We start from the raw sequence: 21,716 nt of genomic DNA, 5'->3' as shown, positions 1-21,716 counted from the left end.
TTAAAAACTAGCTGTTGGTGAATTAGTTAATAGGTAAAGGAATTAATTATTAGGGAGTTAGTGGTAAGGAGTTATTTTATTAAAATATTCTATGTTTAGTTAAAAATAGTTGTTAAGGAGTATTTAAAAATAAAATATTGAATTTTAATATTATCGAATTAATGTAAAGTAGTTATTTATTTGTTAGAAGTTGACTAATTAGAAAACTAGTTGTTATGGATTTAGAAATATTATCCCAATGTAATCAAATAATTATTAATTTGAGTTGGAGTTGGCTCGGCCGAGTTGGAGTTGGCTCGACCATTTTTTAAAATAGTGGGCCCTAGATGAGCCTCTTTTATCATTCAGGAACCCATGATTGCCCCAACCTCTGGAGGGCAATGAACCATCCTACCTAAAAGGGGGTAATCACTGCTATATTTTACACATCATGCTCTTGTCCTTTGAGCTCCGAGCAGTTAATTAAAGAAAATTCATAAAAGAAAAAGGGTATATGAAGAAGGGCGGAAAAATCAAGGATGGGGCACTTCATGTACCACGACTGCTCCCTTGTATACATTACATACCCAAGTGTGGGCTTCCCCTTATCTAGCTACCCCTATGCCCCATTATGTGGCCCAAGACTGCCCCTCTGATTCCCTATTCCATCTCACTTATTTGTCACTTTCCACCCCCATTAGAGGGATATACCTTGGACATACTATCCCCTTTAAGGGCTGAAACCACCTAATGAGGTACTTGGCTAACCCCGTTTGGAGCTTGGAGACACTAGCACATGGCAAAGCCCACTACGGAAGGGCATGCCATTATGAAGTGCCCACGTTGTTATCCATGTTTTGTAAGCTTTTTACCCGATTATTTTAATGACTGGTTGTACTGGAAGCCTAGAGGACTCATTGGATCTTATGCAGGATTACAGGTGGTTTTCATTTGGGTTTGGTTTCCCTATATGGGATCCTCCCATAGGTCTACATTGGCACATGTAGGGTGTGCATAGAGAGCCATAGGCCTCCACAATAACAGACAACACTCTACAGATCTTCATGGATGCTCAGAGATTACTAACGATCCACTTTTGGGATGATGATGATATGCTTGGTACATTATGCCCAGCAGGCCCCCACAAGAGCCCCACACTCTTGACAGGTGTCCCAGGACTTGTACGATGTCATGGAAGCATTCATTCCACCACTTGGACCCTTGCAGAGGATCTCCGATTCATATGGAGACCCATGGGGTCATCTATGTGCCCTCATACCCAATGGGAGCACCACAGGTCTACTACTTGGAGAACAAGGGGCCACCCCCTTGTCCATCATATTTCGAGGAATTTATTCCTCAATATGACACTTCAGGATACTATTATGCCTTTGGAGGGCCCTATGACATGTACACATTATTATTTGGCCCTTTGTGAGGCTTATTTTTACACTTCTGAGTTAGTTTGGTGGGCTTGTCACCAATGGGGATTTTATTTGCACATTATTTTATCATTAGGGGCTAACGTAGGTCCATAGGCTAGTTTGAATTCCTTAGGAGGCTATATATTGATGTTAGATACATTCATTTGTATCATCACTTGACTTGGGATCTCTCTAATCATAGAGAATGTTCACACTTTTTCCTTGGTGGATATTTTTGGAGATGGATGAATTTTGATGTATGGATTTGGGCTATATCTCATCTTGGAGCTTTGTTGAGAAAATGAAATGATGGTTGGATATACTCTATAACGTTGTAAGTAAAATTTGATGCTATTATCCTTGTTGTTGCATACTTCTAAAATTAGGGCTAGTTGCTGCATTATGGAAATGTGGAATTGAGCATGTTTTAGCTAATTTAATGTCTGGGCCAATGTTATTTGAATGAAATGTCTTGGAGATTTATTTATCTCGAGAAGCTTGCATCATTTTCTTTGAAGTATAAATGCTTGAAGGTCACTTTTCTTTTCTTTCTCTCAACATTGGACGAAGTTGACTTTCTGGGCCTCCTTGATCAAGAAGCCTAGTTCTTACTCATCATTATCCTTGACTCCATATCCCCAAGTGAACAGGGCACTGATCCCTCAAAAAAGGTGATCATTTCAACTCTCTCTTAACCATTTTTCACTTTTTGCCCAAGTCTAGCCCCATTAGGTCACCTAGGGCATCAATTTCCCGCAAATTGACCCAAGGAAAAAATTTGATCTCCTATAGGCTACCGCGTTGGTGGGTCCGCTCCCTCTCCTCCAAATTTGAGGCAATTCTAACGGTGGAATCCCTGGGAATCTCAAGCCCTAGCTCTAGGATTGAATTGTGCCTAGGCATCCCCAAGGCTAGAACCCAATAGGATCAATTCAACCTTTTGAAGAAAGTATTCTTGTTTGGTCCTTTCCCCTCACCTTGTCTAGGATAGGAACATCATTGGTTGCTACATTCCATTCCTGAAACTGGGTTGGGTCCACTTGGCCCCTTGTGGTCCCACTTCTCAATAAAGACTATATTTAAGGAACATTTGGGAATCGAAGTTTTCCAAGGATTATACGGATTGAGAAACTTGTTCATATGCCTATCCTTTCTCCCTCAACCCTCCAATCCTCACCCATTATCCCTAGTGGACCAAGTCCCTTGCTTAAAGAGCAAGCAAGCTCCATTCTTCACTAGATCCTTGGGAAAGGGTTTTCAAGGTCACTTCTCACTATCCATTAACATATACTTTACAAGTGAATCCCTAGTACCTACCCTACCGGGACTTCTCCCATTGGCGAAATTCTGTAAAGAGTAGGGAGACTTAGCTATGGTGACAGTGGGCTAAGCCTCCATAGTTGCCCTTAACCTAGCAGTTGCCCTCTTAAGAACCCTTTAGGTCCCCTCCTGGTTTGAGTGGTAACAGTTCCAATGACTAGAGCAAAACCTGGGGAAAACCCAACCAAATTCTTCTTCTATTAGATATCAATTGTTCAACAGAGATAGAAAGTACAATGAATGAGTAAATTCGCCCAAATTTGAACAAGTTGTAGCATCAAGATCACTGGTAGCAACAACAGATGCAAACACTGAATCAAACTCCCCTTCAACTGAATCAACACTGAAACACTGAATCGACCTTGGCTCATCGAGTTCTGCTCTTACTCTCCAAGTCTCTCTCTCACAATCTTCTTCAAGTCTCTCCAACTCTCTCTCTCAAGTTCGAATTCTTCTTTCACAATGCACAATTAGTGAGGAGATGAGATGATATGAGGTATATTTAGGGGGAGCAACGAATTCTTGTCATAAAGGACGAGCAATACACATGCCTTGAGGAAGAGTAACATATGCCATTTAGTGGAGTGTAACTCATGCCATTAAGGGCAGAAACACATGCCTTAGTAATTTATGCCATAAAGGAGACCAACGCATGTCTTAGTAACTTATGCCATAAAGGAGATCAACACATGCCTTAGTAACTTATGCCATAAAGGAGAGAATGTAACATATACAATAAAATGGAGGAATGGGAATGGGAAAGAGAGAAGAGAACATTTTCATTTAACAATGAACATATAATACAAATGCTACATTAGAGCCAAGATCTATCTCTTTGGCCTTCAATCCCAAGCTCCAATCTCCCTTGCAAGCTCCTCAAGCTCCCAAGCAATACTCTCAACCTTTCTCTCATTCTTCCTTCTCAACTCAAGCTCTAATTCCAAAAGCCCTCTCTTGCTCTCTCTCAATGCAAATGTTGAATAATGGGAGGGGAGGAGGGCCTTTTATTTCTTTTGGCCCTTCCCCTCCCTCCTTTGTTCGTAGCACAACCCACGAAATTCGCCTACGGGGAGCAAACGAGAGCGACTAGGGAGCAAATGCTCCTTGACCGCTCCCTTGTATGCTCTCGAAAAACCAGGGAGCTAATTTTTTTTAAAGGGAGCACTCATGAGGTTGATCCACGTCCACTGTCGAGCGGAGCGTGCTTTGGGAGCAGGTTCGAGGGGCAGGGGGCGTTCCCCCGCAACCCTGGACCCAACACTGAAGATAGCTCTTGAAGTGCTCTTCCTGTCTGATGGACTCCCTGCCCAATCTGCATTAGTGAAGCCTTGGAGCTTCACACCATAAGTCTTCCTGTACCATAACCCAAAATTTATTTTGCCTCTAAGGAATCTAAGCACATGTTTTGCTGCTTTCCAATGAAGCTTGGTAGGCCTCACCATAAATTGACTCTGTTGATTAAAGACATAACATATGTTAGGCCTTCTGTAGAACCCCACCAGCTGTTTGTAGATGGTAGCTTCTACCACCTCTCTTGTAGAAGCATCCTCCTTCCTCTAGTAAGTAGCTAGAGGAGTGCCCACAGACTTGTAGTCTTGCATATGGAATGTCTGAAGTATTTCAGAAGTATACTTCTCCTGACCTCTAAACAACTCTCCATCTCCTTGCCACACTTCCAAACCAAGGAAGTAGTGCATTAAGCCCATGTCCTTCATCTCGAACTCTCTTGCAAGATCCTCCTTGTAAGACTGGAACAACTTCTCATCCCCTGTCAGTATCAAGTTATCTACATATAGGACTAGAATGAGCAATTTGCCATCTACTAGAATGTAGTAGACATTGGCATCTGCTTCACTTTTGGTGAATCCCAATCCACTGAGAGATGTGTCTATCCAAGTGTACAAAGCACAGGGTGCTTGCTTGCGACCATAAAGGGCTCTCATGAGTCTACACACGTGTCTCCCTATCAAATGTCTCAAATAGCTCAGGTTGCTCTACATAAATCTCTTCCTCAACCACTCCATTGAGGAAGACCATCTTTACCTCCATCTGGTGGATCTTCCACCCCATTTGCATAACAAATGCTAGAATGGTTTTGATGGAGGAGTATCTTGCCACAGGAGCAAATGTCTCCTCATAATCAACTCCCTCTACCTGTGAGAAATCTTTGGCCACAAATTTGGCCATGTACTTCTCGATATTGCCATCAACTATATGTTTCACTTTGTATATCCATCTGGAACCAACCACTGACTTGTTCTCTGGTCTTGACACCACCTCCCATACATTGTTCTTCATGATGGAGTCATACTCCTCCACCATGGCATCTACCCACACTAGTTGGGAAATTGCCTCCTCAAATGAAGAAGGCTCAAAATCAATGAGTTTTGTCATAAGTGCCATATAACTAGTATACCTGTCTGGTGATCTCCTCTGCCTGCACAAGGATGTAGGAGCTCCCACATGCTCCTGTGCATCCTGCACCAACCTGTCAACCTCTCTGGTTCTCTTCCTCCCCTCTCTAGAAGATTCTGGTTGAGTGGGTGCCTCCACTCTGCCTCCTTTCTGCTCCTCCACATGTGGCTGCTCCACAACACCCTGAGCCTCTGACCGAGGTTCCTCCTTTGGAGCTAGAAGCTCCTCTGGTGGAATACTCAACTCTCTCTCTAGAGAGCTTCTCATAGCCTTCTCCTCATCAAATCTGACATCTCTCCTCATCATTGTCATCCTGAGTGAGGGAAAATACACTCGATAGTTATGAGGTGTCTCTGTGTATCCTACAAAGATCCACATCTCAGCTGCAGGCTCTAACTTTTTCCTGCTATCCTTGGAGACATGGCAATGGACTGTAGCTCCAAAATTAAAAAAATGGGATACATCTGGCTTCCTCCGAGAGAAAGCTTCCTCAGGTGTGATCATGCCAAGTAATTTGTGAGGGCTCCGATTCTGCAAATAAACTGTTGTATTGCATGCTTCTGCCCACAAATATAGTGGCAGTCCCTGATCATTCAACATTGCTCTTGCCACCCCATTTTGTCGTGGGTTGTGGGGTGCAATTGGTTCTCTTCTAATGCCTTCCTTGGCACAAAAATCTTTGAAAACATTAAACACAAATTCTCCTCCATTATCATTTCTCAGGGATTTAATTTTCTGACCAATCTCATTTTCAACCAATGCTTTGAATTCAACAAATTTTGCAAACACTTCATCTTTCTTCTTCATAAAATAGATCCAACACACATCTGAGTGGACCTGCTCCAAGATGGCTCCAAATCTGCTATCTCGGCCCTGGAAGGAGGCTTTGACATATTTTCCAAGAGTGCATCCCTTGCAAACATCATGTTGGTCAAGGGTGCATTTTGGAAGTCCTGTGGTGATCTACTACATGATTTTCAAAGCTCCATGGTGTAGGTGACCCATGTGCTTATGCAAGAGTTCTCCAACATCTTGAATCTGAACATGTTCTACTTTGCTGCTCAATACAACGCATGCATCCACCTCTAGGTTGTAGAGATTTTTCACTCTAACACCAATTTGTTTTACTTGTCCAGAGCAACATGCTTCAGAAAGGCTTTCCCTTTACTAGACACTACATCATAACCTCTGTCCTCCAATACAACTACAAAAATCAAAATTTTCCTCAGCCTAGGAACATACATTACATTTTTCAGGTGAAGATGGGAGCCTGACTCCCTCTTAAAGGTGACAGTACAAATCCCTTGGGTTCTATACCGCCCATCATCTCCGAGTTCTATGTGTAATTGGAGGTCCTTCTCCTGCAGGGTGCTGAAGAACTCCTTAGATCCTGTCATATGAAATGAGGCTCCAGAGTCCAAGTACCATACTCTACCTCGTATAGTACTTGCCATGCATGCAATGAGGGTGAAATCATGCAAGAGCATCATCTCCTGCTCCTCCTGCAGGCTTCGTCCCAGATTTCTTGTGGGGACACTTGGTTGCATAGTGTCCATATTCATGGCAGTGAAAACATCTAATTTTGCTGAGGTCCTTCTTCTTTCCCTGGTTGTAGATGGATTCTGGCTTGCCTTGGGCCTTCTTTCCCTTGCCTGCCAAGGCAAAGTTTTCTTCCTCCTCAGCTCTGGCTGTGACACCATCTCTAGTGTTTCTTCTGATCTCCTCTTGCACCAAATCAACCCAAAGTGTCCCAATCTAGTAGCTTGTCTCTTCCATTAAATGAATCCTGATAGCTGTGGCAGGATTTCAGAAGGCCAAGGACTGCTAAGCTCACACGTTCGAATAATGGCACATTTTCGCCTACTATTCCATGTTTGTCTCGAACTTGAGTGAATTTGGATAGGTATTGTGGAATGGTTTCATTTTTCCACATTCGAATGCTTATGAGTTTATCTCTCAATGCCAATTTCCTAGCATCACTGCTGCTCTAGAAGAGATCTATGAGAGTTTTCCACATTGCAAAAGGAGTCTCCTTTCCATGCAAGTTTGAAACCACATGATCTTTGACACCCTCTAGAATAATCCTCCCGGGCTTTTCTTTGTCTTTCTTCCACTAAGCGAATGCTTGTGCATCTGATGCTGTTGGTTTCAGAATATTAGTTTGTGTATATTCTCATATTCCAATGTCATTTAGGACAACTTCCATCCTGTCTTTCCAAGCACAAAAATTCAAGGTGCTCTCCAATGCATACTCCAGCCACAATCCGTTGAAAGACATTTTTCTTGCACCGAAGAGAAATGACACCCAAAAGCTCTGCAAATCGAAATTTTTCTGAGAGAAGATCTAGAACAAGGTTTCTATGTAGTCTTCTAAGGCTCTGATACTATGTAGAAATGGCAAGAAATTTGCTACTGCTAATGAAATCAAACTGAAATCAAGAGACAAAATTCTTCTACTATTATGCGAAAAGGAAAACACGATAAAAACACATGCGATAACATGCAACCATCAAAACACAAGGAACACAGATTTTACAGGGGATCAATTACAATGTCTTGGATCAATTACAATGTATTGCTTCAATCTTGAAGCACACCCTACACCATAATTCTGATCTCTTGCTCACTGACCTGCTCTGACCAACACTCGGCTAATTCAAGCCTCAACATTCCTCCTATTTCCTTGCAAAATCCTGGAGGAAATTAGCTCCTAAATAATAGGGAAATTCCCTATTTCCTTGCGCAATTGCTAGAGGAATTGGCCACCTTCTCAATGCAAAAGTCTGTACACTCAACTAGTATACAATTGATAATTACAATGTGCCTTTTCCTCCACTCCAACTAAGAAATTTGAATTCCATGCATGACTGGGTTTATTTTTAGTAAATTGATCAGTGAACTGAGAGATTAGTGAGTTAACAACTGTTATAACTACTCAACTGAACTCGTACTGATTCCACTAAAGACTAGAGCTTAGTTAATTGAGTTTAACTAACAATAAATCGACTAGATTCCTAAATTTTAGCAATCAATCCATGCACAACTCTACTTCTGGCCTATAACTCGAATATATTGACTTAACTAGGAGACAAAGCCATGTCACTCCAGCTAATTGCAATCCAAGTCATCCTGCTGATGTGGAAAATCAAATTTCTCCATCTGACTAAGGCACTAGTAAAATTAAGCCTTTTCTTGCTACATTTTAACATTGCATCCTTGAAACTCCATCAAAGGTGTCATTGAAGTATAAATATCTAGAAGTTGTTTTATTGTTACTTCATTAAGGGCAGTGAAATCCCTTCTAGGTCTCCTTGAAGGAGCAAGTTGACATATTGAAATTATCCTCGACTCCAATTCTCCCAATTGCTAGGCACTGGTCTTAAGTCCTTAGTGATCACCTTAAATCGACAAATCATCTCCCTTTTCACCATCTTCCTTCCCCCTTTTCCTTGCCTCTTTGAGGAGGAGGCATCCTTAGGGCTTGATGCGAAATGCATTAGAGAGGAGCTTTTGCAAAACGATTTGGACAACCTACTGCACTAGTGTTTCCTCTAGCTATCCTCCAGATTTGAGGCAATTTTCATGGTGGATTCTCCACAAAATTTGATGCCCTAGCCATCACATCAAGAGGGAACCCTAGGTGTTAATCCTTCAACTTGGGGATTCTTTGAAGGCTTGTGCTTTAGTACTTATTGAAGTATATCATTCATTGCCTTTTCTCTGGACTAACTTGACCTTGGATGAACTCATATCTTGCTGAACATCTCACCCTAGGTATCGTGTAGTTTTCCTTTCAAGGGGTTTTTCGTGGAAAGTCTTCCTACCTTCTGCCAAAGCTCACACTTTCATTGAACCTTTCCATTGAATGAGTTACCTTGCCTCACTTCAAATAAATATTAAGACTCCTCCCGTCAGTGAAACTCCGAGTAGAGAAGGGGACTTAGGCTGTGGTGACAATGGGCCTCTGTTCAAGGGTGTTGTTGTGCCCTCTAGCATTTTGCCTCTTTACAGGGCCTGCTAGTTTGTGTAGCAACAAGGACCTCCATTGAGGCCTTAGGGTTATAGAAGGGGCACTACTTGGGAAACTTGGATTGTTGTAGTGTGTCCATAATTCTCTTTCCATACCCACCACTTTCTACCATTCCCTAGAATTCATCTCCATTCTTCTTGCTTGTGGTTATTGTTAGGATATTCCGACACATAGGATATAGTTAAGTTCAACTTGGTCTAGTATAGAGTTAGGTTAGAGTTAGGTAAAGTGTGTTTCTTTACCGTTGTACATTTTGTAACTTACAATCCGATGGTCACGATATGTAGTGATCCGACAGTTCACTCTCACCTCGGTATTACCGACACTTGATCCGTGGCTTGACACCCGATTGGTCCATGAGTTCTATTTAAAGCGCATGGAGGGTCATTGTTCGGGTAATCCGTGCATGAGAGAAGCTTATGTAAATTTTCATTCTTTGATTAATAAATTGCCTGTAGTACCCACGTTGGGACAGGCCGTGGACTGTTTCCCTCCTTGCACTTTGAGGGTTTTAACCACGTCAAAAATACTGGTGTATTGATTTGAGATCTGGTTGTGAGCGGTGTCCTTTTGGTGTTCTTTCTGAGGAACTTACCCTGTAAATTCCTACATGGTATCAGAGCTATTTGAGGGCCGCGTCTGTTGGTGATCCAAATCTGAAGCCGGTAGAACTGCATGCGGCTGTCGTTTCCTAGATCTGCTGTTTCTGACTGCTTTCGGGCCGAGAGGACTGCTCTGTTGCGTTCGGAGCATCTGTTCCAGTGAGGAACCCCTTTCGTTTCACGCGAAAAGGTTTCCGGTAGCCCTAGCTGCATCATTTTTCAGATCGGGAGGTATACAGTGTTTTTTTTTGCAGTTTACTGTTATTTTCTCTCTGCTTATTTCGGTTTCGGTTTATTTAGCCCTTTTTTTTCTAAACCGAATCTATACCTTTCATTTCTGCGTATGCTCTTTGCCCTGCGACTCTGTGCGATCTGGGCAAATCAGAAACAGAAAGGAAGGATTTTTCTCATGCGTATGCTCTTTTCCCTGCACCTTAGTGTGATCTCGGAAAATCAGAAACATTGAGAAAAATATTTAGTTTTTCGGCTAAAGCTAACTTTGAGATTTTTTAAAAAAATTTTTTCTAGTTTTTTTGGCTAAAGCTAACTGCGAGCCGCAAGGTTCGTTTTTTCTTTGCATATTCGTGTTGGGTTTTGTGTTTTGTGTTTTGTAGGGAAAAAGAGCTTTCTCAAGGCAAGCACGCAAACCAAGGCCCCCCCCCCTCTCTCTCTCTCTCAAATTTTTTGTATAGATCAATTGGTTCAAAGCTATTTTAAGAGAGTAGAGGTCTTGGGTTCAAGTCTCCATTTTGTGGGGCGGATTTTTTCATTCCCGCACATTCGCGCACTTTGCCGGCAACTTCAACAATTTTTTTTCAAAAAGTCATAACTTCTTCATCCGGAAGCCTTTTTCAGAGCCGTTTTTTTTAAAACCGCCTATTTTTTCGAGATCTATCCATTGGAACACTTACTTTCAGCATCTTCAGCTTCAGTTTTTTTTTAAAATGGAAAGTCCATGCCAAGTCATTCTTGACAGCACTAACTACTTCCAATGGGTAGCCTACATGGAAGATTTACTTAGAAGTAAAGGTCTCTTCAGAATAGCCACAGACCAAGAGAAGAAACCAAAAGATGAAGACAAGGTTGCAAAATGGGAAAATAGACAAGATCAAGCACGTGGTTTGATAGGGATGTCTATTTCTCCTGATCTTAGATTCCACATTGCAGACCTTGAGACTCCTCATGAAGCATTAGAAAAACTCGCTAAAGTTTTTGGGATTAAAAATGAAATTAGAGCCCATCAACTTGAAAATGAGCTGCTTACTTTGGATCCTAATAATTTTTCTTGCATTGAAGATTTCTTGTCCAAATTCAAGACCCTTAGATATCTCTTGGAAGGTGTTAAAGTTAAGAAAGAAGATGGTAACCTTATTTATTCCATCCTTACTAAGTTGGGACCAGCTTACTCTGTATTTGTTTCCACTTTCCATTCTACAAGGGAAGCTTTCATTTGTCAAGGAAAAGACTACAAGGCCCCTTCCTTTGACTCCTTTTGTGATTCCTTAATAAGAGAACAAGAAAAACTCTTACACCTTGGTCTTCTTAATCTTGGAAACTCTTCCACGAAAGCGTTAGCCGCCCAGCAGCAACCAAATTCAAAGAATCCTAAGAAGTCATATCCTCAAAAGAATGGTCCTAAACCATCTCAGCCTCAAAATGAAAGATCATTTCAGCAAAATGATAAGACCAATAAAAACAAATGGAAGAAGACTGATAGACATTGTAACTTTTGTAATCGAGATGGCCAGTTAGAATCTAAATGCTTTAAGAAGATGGAAGCCTTGGAAGCCGCAATGAAGAAACATAACATCCATGTGGAGCTTACTTCAACTTCAACTTCCGGAATGGCACTTTCTGCATGTCATTGTCAATCATCTCAGTCTGGTTATGCATTAAATGTATCTTCTTCTTCTTCTCATTCTCATGAGTGGCTCATTGATTCTGGAGCCTCTTGTCACATGGCCAAAAACCAAGCCATGTTTTCTTCTTTAAATGATTGTAAGACCAAAAATATATATGTTGGTGATGATAGATCTCTTAATGTTGTAGGGACTGGAACTGTTCATCTAGACAATGGTCAGTTTAATGATGTATTATGTGTTCCAACCTTATCCTGCAACCTTCTATCTGTCTATCAGATAACTCATTCAGGTGAAGGTAAAATTGTTGAATTTTCACCTCATGATGTTGTAATCAAGGATCTAAAAGATCCTAAACAGATTCTAGCTACTGGTCTTGCTGATGATTCCAAAAGGTTGTATAAGTTTCACAACTTTGGGTCATCAAATCTTCCCTCAGTATTTATTGCTCATAATGATGAAGTGAGCAAACTCTGGCATGAGCGATTTGGTCACTTAAACTATCGCTCCCTTCAGCATCTATGTAAAGAAAATATGGTGACAGGTCTTCCTATGGTATCTTGCAGAGATGGTGTTTGTTCCGGATGTGTACTCGGAAAACATCATCGGGACAGTTTTGACAAACGTGCCTCTTGGCACGCCTCAGCCCCTTTACAGCTTGTGCACAGTGATTTATGTGGTCCTCTTCCTGTTGCTTCATTCTCTGGCTGCAAGTACTTCTTAACCTTCATTGATGATTTCTCCAGACACACTTGGGTATACTTCTTAAAACTCAAGAGCGAAGTATTTAACACCTTTTTGGCCTTCAAAGCCTTTGTTGAAAAACAATCTGGACATCAAATTCTTAAGCTAAGAACTGATAATGGTGGAGAATATGTTAAAAACACATTCATCAACTTTTGCACCGAAAATGGAATTCAAATGCAACATACTGTTCCATACACTCCACAACAAAATGGTGTAGCTGAAAGGAAAAATCGCACCTTAAAGGAAATGGCTAATTGTATGCTGCAATCTAAAGGACTCAGTCTTAGTTTTTGGGCCGAAGCAATTAATTGTGCAAATTATATAATCAATCGCACTCCTACTAAGGTTCTAGAGAATATCACTCCAGAAGAAGCTTGGAGTTCCATTAAACCAGATGTAAGTCACTTTCGTGTGTTTGGAAGTGAAGCATGGGCCCATATTCCAGATGAAAAGCATAAAGCTTTAGAACCTAAGAGTGAGAAATGTACTTTTGTTGGATATTCTGAAGATGTAAAAGGATATAGACTTATTCCATTTAAGTCCAAAAATGTTATCATTAGAAGAGATGTAAAGTTTGATGAAAATAAATCGGCCTGCGAGCCTAGTCCGGCGGATGTGCCACCTCTTCCTATCTCTTCTACTTTTGAAAACATTTCTTCTTCAGATGATGAAAGCGAGGATGATAATCCTCCCCCACCTTCTCAGGATCCTCAACTTCCACGATGGGTCCGTGCTACTCGGGATGCAGCAGGTGATCTTGCCGGTGATCCTACAGATCAGCGACGTACACGTTCTCAGTTTGAAAGAGCCTCTTCTTTACTGGCTCAAGCTCCAGTAAATCATGATCCTGACACTTTTGCAGAAGCTTCAGGCCATCCACATTGGGAAGCAGCTATGAATGAAGAATATCATTCATTGATGACAAATGATACATGGGATCTTGTTCCTCTACCAAAGGGACGCAAACTTGTTAGATGTAAATGGGTTTACAGAACCAAGTATGGACCAGATGGGAAAGTTGATAAACATAAAGCTCGTCTCGTTGCTAAGGGCTTTTCACAGGTTGAAGGCATTGACTACACTGAAACCTTCTCCCCTGTTGCCAAAATGAACTCTATCCGCCTTGTTCTTTCCCTTGCTGCCTCTTTAAAATGGGAAGTCCATCAGATGGATGTTAAATCTGCCTTCTTACATGGGGACTTGCAGGAAGAAATCTATATGGAACAACCCATTGGCTTCATACAAACAAACTCCAGCCTTGTTTGTCGACTTAAGAAATCCCTTTATGGCCTCAAGCAAGCTCCTCGGGCTTGGTATGCCAAAATGGATAGCTTTCTTTTAGAATCAGGCTTTTCTAGGTGTCATTCTGACAATACTGTCTACACCAAGAAAGTGGGCAACTCTCTTATCATCCTTGTTCTTTATGTTGATGATCTTATTCTTACTGGTAGTGATCCCAACCTTATAAACCATGTGAAGTCCAGCCTTAAAAAAAAATTTGAAATGACAGACTTAGGACACTTACACTATTTTCTCGGTCTTCAAGTCTTGCAATCCCAGGAGGGTATTTTCCTTTCCCAGTCCAAGTATGCTTGTGATATTCTTCGTCATTTTCACATGGAAGACTGTAAGCCAGCCCCTTCTCCCTTTCAGTCTGGAGTCAAACTTTCAGTCTCTTGTACTTCTCCTGAAGTTGATGCTACCTTATACTGTCAACTTGTCGGAAAACTCTTGTATTTAACCCATACTCGTCCTGATCTTTCCTTTGCTGTTGGCCTTGTTGCTCGTTTTATGCAAAACCCCCGTGAAAGTCATTGGAAAGCAGCTAAAAGAATACTTCGTTATGTTCGAGGTACAGTACAGTTTGGGATTCATTACAGTGCCAAAGCAGCTCCTCTGTTAGTTGGTTTCACTGATTCTGATTGGGCTGGTGACCCTGATGATCGGAAGTCTACTGCCGGTTATGTCTTCACTCTTGGTTCAGGACCTATTACATGGGCTTGTAAGAAACAGGCTGCCATTTCTCTTTCGTCAGCAGAAGCAGAGTATCGTGGTGCCGTGGAAGCTAGTAAGGAAGCCTTGTGGCTTCGTCAGATCCTATCAGAGTTTGGCTTTGAGCAGCAACATCCAACCACACTTTGGTGTGATAATCAAAGTGCCATTCAGCTATGCAAAGATCCAGTCCAGCATCAGCGCAGCAAACACATTGAACTACACATGCACTTCATCAGAAAGCTCATTCATGACCATGTTCTTGAAGTGCAATATTGTCCAACAGATGATCAGGTTGCAGACATCTTCACAAAGGCTCTCACAGAGACGAAGTTCACTAAACTTCGATATATGCTTGGAGTTCAGGAAGTTGTCACTAAGGGGGGATAGGCTCTAGTGCCTCCTTCCTTCTCCTATTGTGTCATATTTGTAAATCCTTCAATCCTATCCCAAGTTGTTCTTAAGGGGGGATGTTAGGATATTCCGACACATAGGATATAGTTAAGTTCAACTTGGTCTAGTATAGAGTTAGGTTAGAGTTAGGTAAAGTGTGTTTCTTTACCGTTGTACATTTTGTAACTTACAATCCGATGGTCACGATATGTAGTGATCCGACGGTTCACTCTCACCTCGGTATTACCGACACTTGATCCGTGGATTGACACCCGATTGGTCCATGAGTTCTATTTAAAGCGCATGGAGGGTCATTGTTCGGGTAATCCGTGCATGAGAGAAGCTTATGTAAATTTTCATTCTTTGATTAATAAATTGCCTGTAGTACCCACGTTGGGACAGGCCGTGGACTGTTTCCCTCCTTGCACTTTGAGGGTTTTAACCACGTCAAAAACACTGGTGTATTGATTTGAGATCTGGTTGTGAGCGGTGTCCTTTTGGTGTTCTTTCTGAGGAACTTACCCTGTAAATTCCTACAGTTATTGGTTCATTGGGATTGACACCCTCTTATCCTCATTTGAGTCTGGGTCAGAAACTTTGTCCGAAAGGTTGATGTAACTAAAAGAACGTTAAAAGCATAAAATGATCATAATGAAAGAAAAAAAAGGTTAAAATGCAAAAGATGGTTCGGATATTAATTGGCATGTGGGAAAAAGCCTAGCATGAACTCTACCCCCTTATTAGCGATCTCCCAGTTCCTTGAGCACTTGATGCTCCATCACATAATAAAGGAACCCTTGCATGTCCCAACCCTGATGAGCGAGAAACTGACTCATCATTAAGGGGTAAATAAATGCTAAATCATTAAAGGAAAGCTTGGACTCCTAAGCTATGCTCCTAGTCAAAGCATTATAAAAAAGAAGTAAAAGGCACACTAGAGGGGCGGAAAGAGCAGGATGAGGAAAGGGGTATCTCATGCCTCCCTGATTTCTCTCTCCTTATATATATATATATATATATATATGATGGACCTACATCACTTAGTCCCCTGGCCATGACACCTTGCCTTGAAGTCCTTCCCCTCCATTGCCACCATTATCACAAGCACCTTTGGATTAAAGGGTTGTCATAGGACATGTCACCTCACTTTAGGGGTTGGAAACACCTAATAGGGTTGGTCATCTAGCCATCTCTAATGTAGGTAGGGAACAATTTTATGGGACTTGGTCTAGTTCAATATTTGAAGGTGCTCTCAGTTTGAAGTGTTATTGTGCCGTTAATAATTAAGTATGGTCCACTATGATGTATCCATGGTCATTGTCCCTAATGATTGGTGGCTTTCTCTTGATCTTTAGATTGTTTTGTCAGGTGGTCCTTTACACAACAATAGAGGTCTTTGAGGGAACATTACATCTCTCCACTACAAAGCTTGTCTAGGCCATTTTGCACCTTCCAGAGAACAATATTGAGCTTACAGATGCAGCATTTATACTTCTACATATTTATGCTGTATGTTGGATAAATATCTAGAAGTATACAGATGCAACATGTTGAGATCCTCTTGCTTGGTGTCTGGAGGACTATAGAGGCTGTATATAGCCTCTTTGTTATTGTATTTTGGTTCACATATGGATTGCACTCAATGCCATTTTGGTTATAGGCACCCTTGCTATAGATATATCAGATACTTTGCATATTTATGTATAATGGTTTCGATTCATATTGGATGCACATGAATATTTACGTATTTCTTTTCAAAATTTGAATGCTTATATATTCTTTGGTCAACTCATTTTTTTTCTAGTTCCCAGTTTTGGGGCCGACTGGTTCGATCACCGGTGTGGCTTTGATAACATTGGTTCATTGTCCATTGTTCATTTTTAGTTTTAACTTTTGAGTCTTGACTCTAGGTGTTGAAAATGTAACTAGTATCGATTTTCATAATGTAATTCAAAGGTATCATTGATGTACTTATTATATTCATTTATTACATTCATTATTATTATTTTTATTTCTAGTCAGAGCATGTTCTTCACAGTGTTTTAAGATTCGGCCGGCTCGGAACCGACTCGGCCGAGTTGGTTCGAGTCAAGGCCTCACCGGGTCGACTTGGCCAGTGAACCGGTTCGGCCGGCCGGGTTATTATCGAGCCGACGAGTTGTCTAACATCTTGGTCGGCTTGGTAATAACCCGACTGGCTCAGCCGAGTCCGAGCCTACTCGGCCGGGTTGGATGACAGTGACCCGTGAACTAAAAAACACCAATTTTTATTTTTATTGGGGGACTCCAAAGTTTTCATTATGATACTTTAATGGTTTTTTGTCCCTAAATAAGTTTATCTCGCTTGATCTTGAGAGGTTTGTTTAGGTGGTATCACATATGTAGTAGAGATTCCCTAAGGGATAGCTTCATTCTTCTTCAAAACCTTCCAATAGGTTCTTTTCCCCTTTCTTAAAGCAAACCTAACTTTGTGGCCCCAACCTTGGTCCTCCAAAGATGAGCATCGAGCCTTGAGTTGATTCCACATGATGCTACACCCCTTGATGAGCCTCCAAATGCTAAAACACTAAACTTAAAAGCTTGGATGTTGGACTATTTAATGATATGCCCAAATGGACTGAAGATGCCCCCTGGCTGGCCTTGACCCTGTTTTGGTGGATGGTGCCTTCTTCCAAAGCATAGATGAGGATGGTTATCATTGAGATGACTTAGGAGGGCTAGCACATCCCTCTTTGATGACAATGCTTACCCTTAGGGGTGCCATGTCACTCACATGTTTGAAAAGGGTGACATAGGGTCTCTCCTAGATGATATCATGGTGGAGGATGCACCTTTTGAAGATGTACACATGCACTTTGGGACTTTCTTGGAGTGAGGAACACTCTTGGACCCTTGTATTAGTTCCTTGATGACTTACAATCTATTTTGGAGGATAACACCATTTCTAGCCTCCTTGGTTATGTGTTTTTGTTTTGATCTCTATATCATCATCATGTATGTATTGGATAGTGCACTGGGTGCCATTTTGATATAATGGATATATTCATGAGGCTACTTTGATCATATGTTGTCTTCTATCTATATTCTAATGCTGTGTGTTTGGAAACATGAATGAAAATCTTTAAAATTATGTTTTTTATAAAATAAATAAATATTTAATATATTTTTTACAACGATCGAGTCACTGAAATCGAACCGACCGAGTCGATACCGAGTCGGAATCAGAGTCGACCCTCAGCAGAGTCGGAGTTGGAGTTGGAGTCGGAGTTTTAAAACATTGGTTCTTCATGCTTATAGGGTTTATTGAGTCAAGAAAATTTATTATGAGTCAAAGAAATGTATCGAGTCAAAGTCCCATTTGGACTTCTTGTAAGGAAAGATAAATTATTTTTATTTGAGTGAAAAGAGTCAATGTGTCCTCCACAAGACCAAGTTGGCTCTTCCTAGACAAGTTAGCCTAAAGAGGCAGCTATTTGACCTCCTGGATAACTATAAATACACGACACTTCGACCTCATTCATTACTCACTTAATCACATCGATTTTTGTGCAAGAAAGGCAGGAAAATCAACGAAAGTCAAAGGTTAGAGAGAGCGAAGTCAAAGGAGAGAGGAAATTCAGTGTTCTAGCTTGTTTTTGTTGACACGTGCAAAGGAACTGGGGCAATTTTGCGAAATTAAATGTCCAAAACTTTAGGTACGAATTGCAGGGAAATTTTTTTGTGATTTGATCAGATTTGGGAAGGTTTGACCAATGTTGACTTTGTTATAGGAGACTTGAAGGAGGGTTGACTTGGGGTCTTTGTGGTTGTCTTGGTCTTGGTATTGGACATCTCACTTTGATCTGATTCTATAAGAAGAGAATTTTTGTGTCTCCCCCTTGTGGGGTTTTGCCCTAGCTTCGACCCTAATTTCTGGTGTTCTTTGCCTCTTTGTGTTCTTTATGGTTTTGGTAATTGCTTGATGAAGAGAACATAATATTAATAATAAGCCAACAAACATTCACAAGTAATTATCAAGTCAAGAGAAATCATCATTATTTATAAGCATCTTGGTTTCTCAACACTAGGTACCAATGACCTTAGACCAAGTCTTTGACTCATCACTTTTTACCATTTTTTATTTTGAGTAATTTCAATTTACTATTCCAGTCTTTAGACTTTAATCTCTACTATTTTGCTTAGTAATAATCAGATTCTAGAATAATGAATGATGAATTTAAATTAACGTATACAATATTTTACTATTCTATTTCATTGAATCATTTATGATGTGTGAATCCATGTATTTCATTATTGAATTTGAATCATGTTTATAATACATACACACACCCCGACGATGCCCCCTTCCCCCCTAAATTTCATTAAAATTTGGGGGTGCTCCCACACGTCCCCCATGTCCATCTCCTCGTTCCCATGCCCCCGTCCTAGAAACTTGGTGGAACATTGCTTCTTTGTGTCTAGGTATTCCTTTATTATTGCATATCAAATAAACCCTAGAGTGTAGAGGTCTTTATCTGCCTAGGTGCATGAGACACTGCTCCCTTGTCAAGAAGAATTGATCCTTGTCCAACATAAGTCATCTCTACATATCCTATTTGCATCCTTTGGAGCCTTACAACTAGATTATTATTATAGGTGAATACAAGGAAACCTCCCTTGTGGTGAAACTCCACTAAATTGCCGGAGAAATATAGTTGTGGTTATAGTGACAATCTCCCTTGTTGCTACAGGGTATGGTCCTCGCCTTGTGAACCTCATCTAAAAGCCTTCTAGATTTTGCAGCGATAGGCCTCTTAGGTTCCACTCTTCACTTACTCAAGTTTGTTGAAATTTGGGGCAGCTATGGGACGAATTTTCCCATAGGAACCCAAAGAAGCCCATCTCACCCCAAGGATGAATTCAAATTGAATGAAGGAAATTACTATTGGTTTGGCACTTCTCTTCTTATTATTTAATGATGTGACAAATGTATTTGTGCCAGGTTTAATTAGTAAATTTGAATGGGTAATTTTCCCTTCAAATATTTCATGTTGGCCATCCAAATTGACATGTCGGCTTGCCCAGTGGTGTTGATCCTTCGCTCAAAGTATCAACTATAAATTGGTGTCAATCTTCCTCCATTTGACACACATCAATTCAGACGTTTGAGGGTTGTATTTTTCTTAGATGGGTCGCACTATTCTTTCTGTGGCTCGCTATTTTATCTGTGGATCGCTCTTATCTATTGCTCACATTGCACCTGTAGCTTTCACTTGTTTCTATGGCTCGGTCTCTATCCTTGTGACTCACTTTGTCTTTTCAATGGCTTGCATCTCGCATCATTTATAGTGGCTTGCATTTGTGGCTTGCACTCTCCATAGTGGTTCACATTAATAGTAATATTCTTTGGCATCTTCTTATGGATCACATACATATTATAGTGAAGCTCACATTTGATATATTACAGTGGTTCGTATCTCATAACTTTGTGGGTATCCCCTTATGGATCACATTCATATCACAGTGAGGCTCGCATTTGTCATTACGGTGAGATTTGCTCTATCTCAAAGGTTTGTTATATTTAGTAGCTTCCTATATTCAGAGGTTCACTATATTCTTTGGCTCACTATACTTCTATACTCCATCGCTTGCTACATCTCTATGGCTCACATTGTGACTTGCATACTTCTCTGTGTTATATATGCTAGTAGTGACACTTAAGGAAACCCTCATGACAATAGGGTTGTGTTAATGATATTTGGCATGGTATCCTACAGTGAGAACTAACTTTTATACAGTTATGCATACAGTAATATTTATGATGAATGGACATGATACATGGAAGTGATAATAGTTCTTATGTCAATGATTCTTGCTCCTATGACCATAATATTTAGGCAACAACTCTAGTTCCTATAACAATGACCTATATGACATGACAGTGTTCTTGGTATATGACAGTGAACTTTAATATGGCAGTAACCTTTTATAACAGTGATAACATACATGACATGACATGACATGACAGTGATCTATATAACAATAACCTTGATGAATAACATGGCAGTAACCTCAGTGACCTTGATGAATGACATGACAGTGACAACAGTAATTTAGACGGCAGTGATAATAGTATGTCTACAGTGTTCTTGATAATAGTATGGCAGTGACCTTTGGTGTATGGCAGTAACCTTTGGTGTATGCCCTTGTTTATGGCAGTGATGTGTGACAGATGTGACAGTGTCTCGATGACAGATGCGACGGTGATGCATATGATAGTTATGATCATGATGTACATGACAATGATGCTCATGACAGGGTTAGGAGGGTCTGTATGTTTGCTATCTTATAAGGATATGGTATGATCGAGGATTGGCCCTAGGTGGCCTAATGTGATTGATGACAAAAGACTTATGTCTCATGATGATTGTACTTTGTATCTCAGCTGAACATTTGATGAATATCTTAGAAGAAAAATCTGGTTGGGTTTCCCCCCTTGTGGGGTTTTGCCCTAGTCTCCAACCTAAATCCTAGTGTCTCGACTCTCTATTGTGTATACTTTTCTTCTGTTGTTCCTTACTGTTACACTGCATTATTGAAGTTATTGTTCTCTCTACATAATTGCTAATAATGATATGCTGTTATGGGGTGAATGGAATATGAAAATGTTGAAATTTTTTGAAAGTGCAATTATCTACAGGAGAGAACAATCTAGCCCTAAAAATTAACAAAGTTGTCAATGTTTCTAAGGAAATGGCGTCCGCATCGAGGGGGTGTACAAGCTGTCTTATTGTAGTGGACATAAACAAAATCAGCAAGGTGTTGATAATCTACATTGTAAGAGGGGCATAATAAATTTAATGAGTCTTGATTCTTGAGGGAAATAACAAAAACTAGAGGGTGATAAATTATAAAAGTCATAATTTATAAACTGTTCCACCTCTTTGTGTGTAATTTTTCAAATAAACCTCAATTG

At 40.6% G+C, this 21,716-nt stretch overlaps 1 protein-coding gene across 2 annotated transcripts in view; it reads left to right on the top strand.

Annotated features, from left to right (window-relative positions):
* Positions 1 to 21,716, top strand: part of LOC149251825 (uncharacterized) — a 200,148-nt gene that overhangs the window by 146,361 nt on the left and 32,071 nt on the right. The window lies entirely within an intron of this gene.

The sequence above is a fragment of the Pinus tabuliformis genome, chromosome 7 (genome assembly GCF_031772625.1).
Source record: "Pinus tabuliformis cultivar Carrire ecotype Pingquan chromosome 7, CPIR1, whole genome shotgun sequence".
Classification (NCBI taxonomy): Eukaryota; Viridiplantae; Streptophyta; class Pinopsida; order Pinales; family Pinaceae; genus Pinus; species Pinus tabuliformis.
Note: the sequence above shows the minus strand (reverse complement) of the source record. Positions and strands in the feature narration are given on the sequence as shown.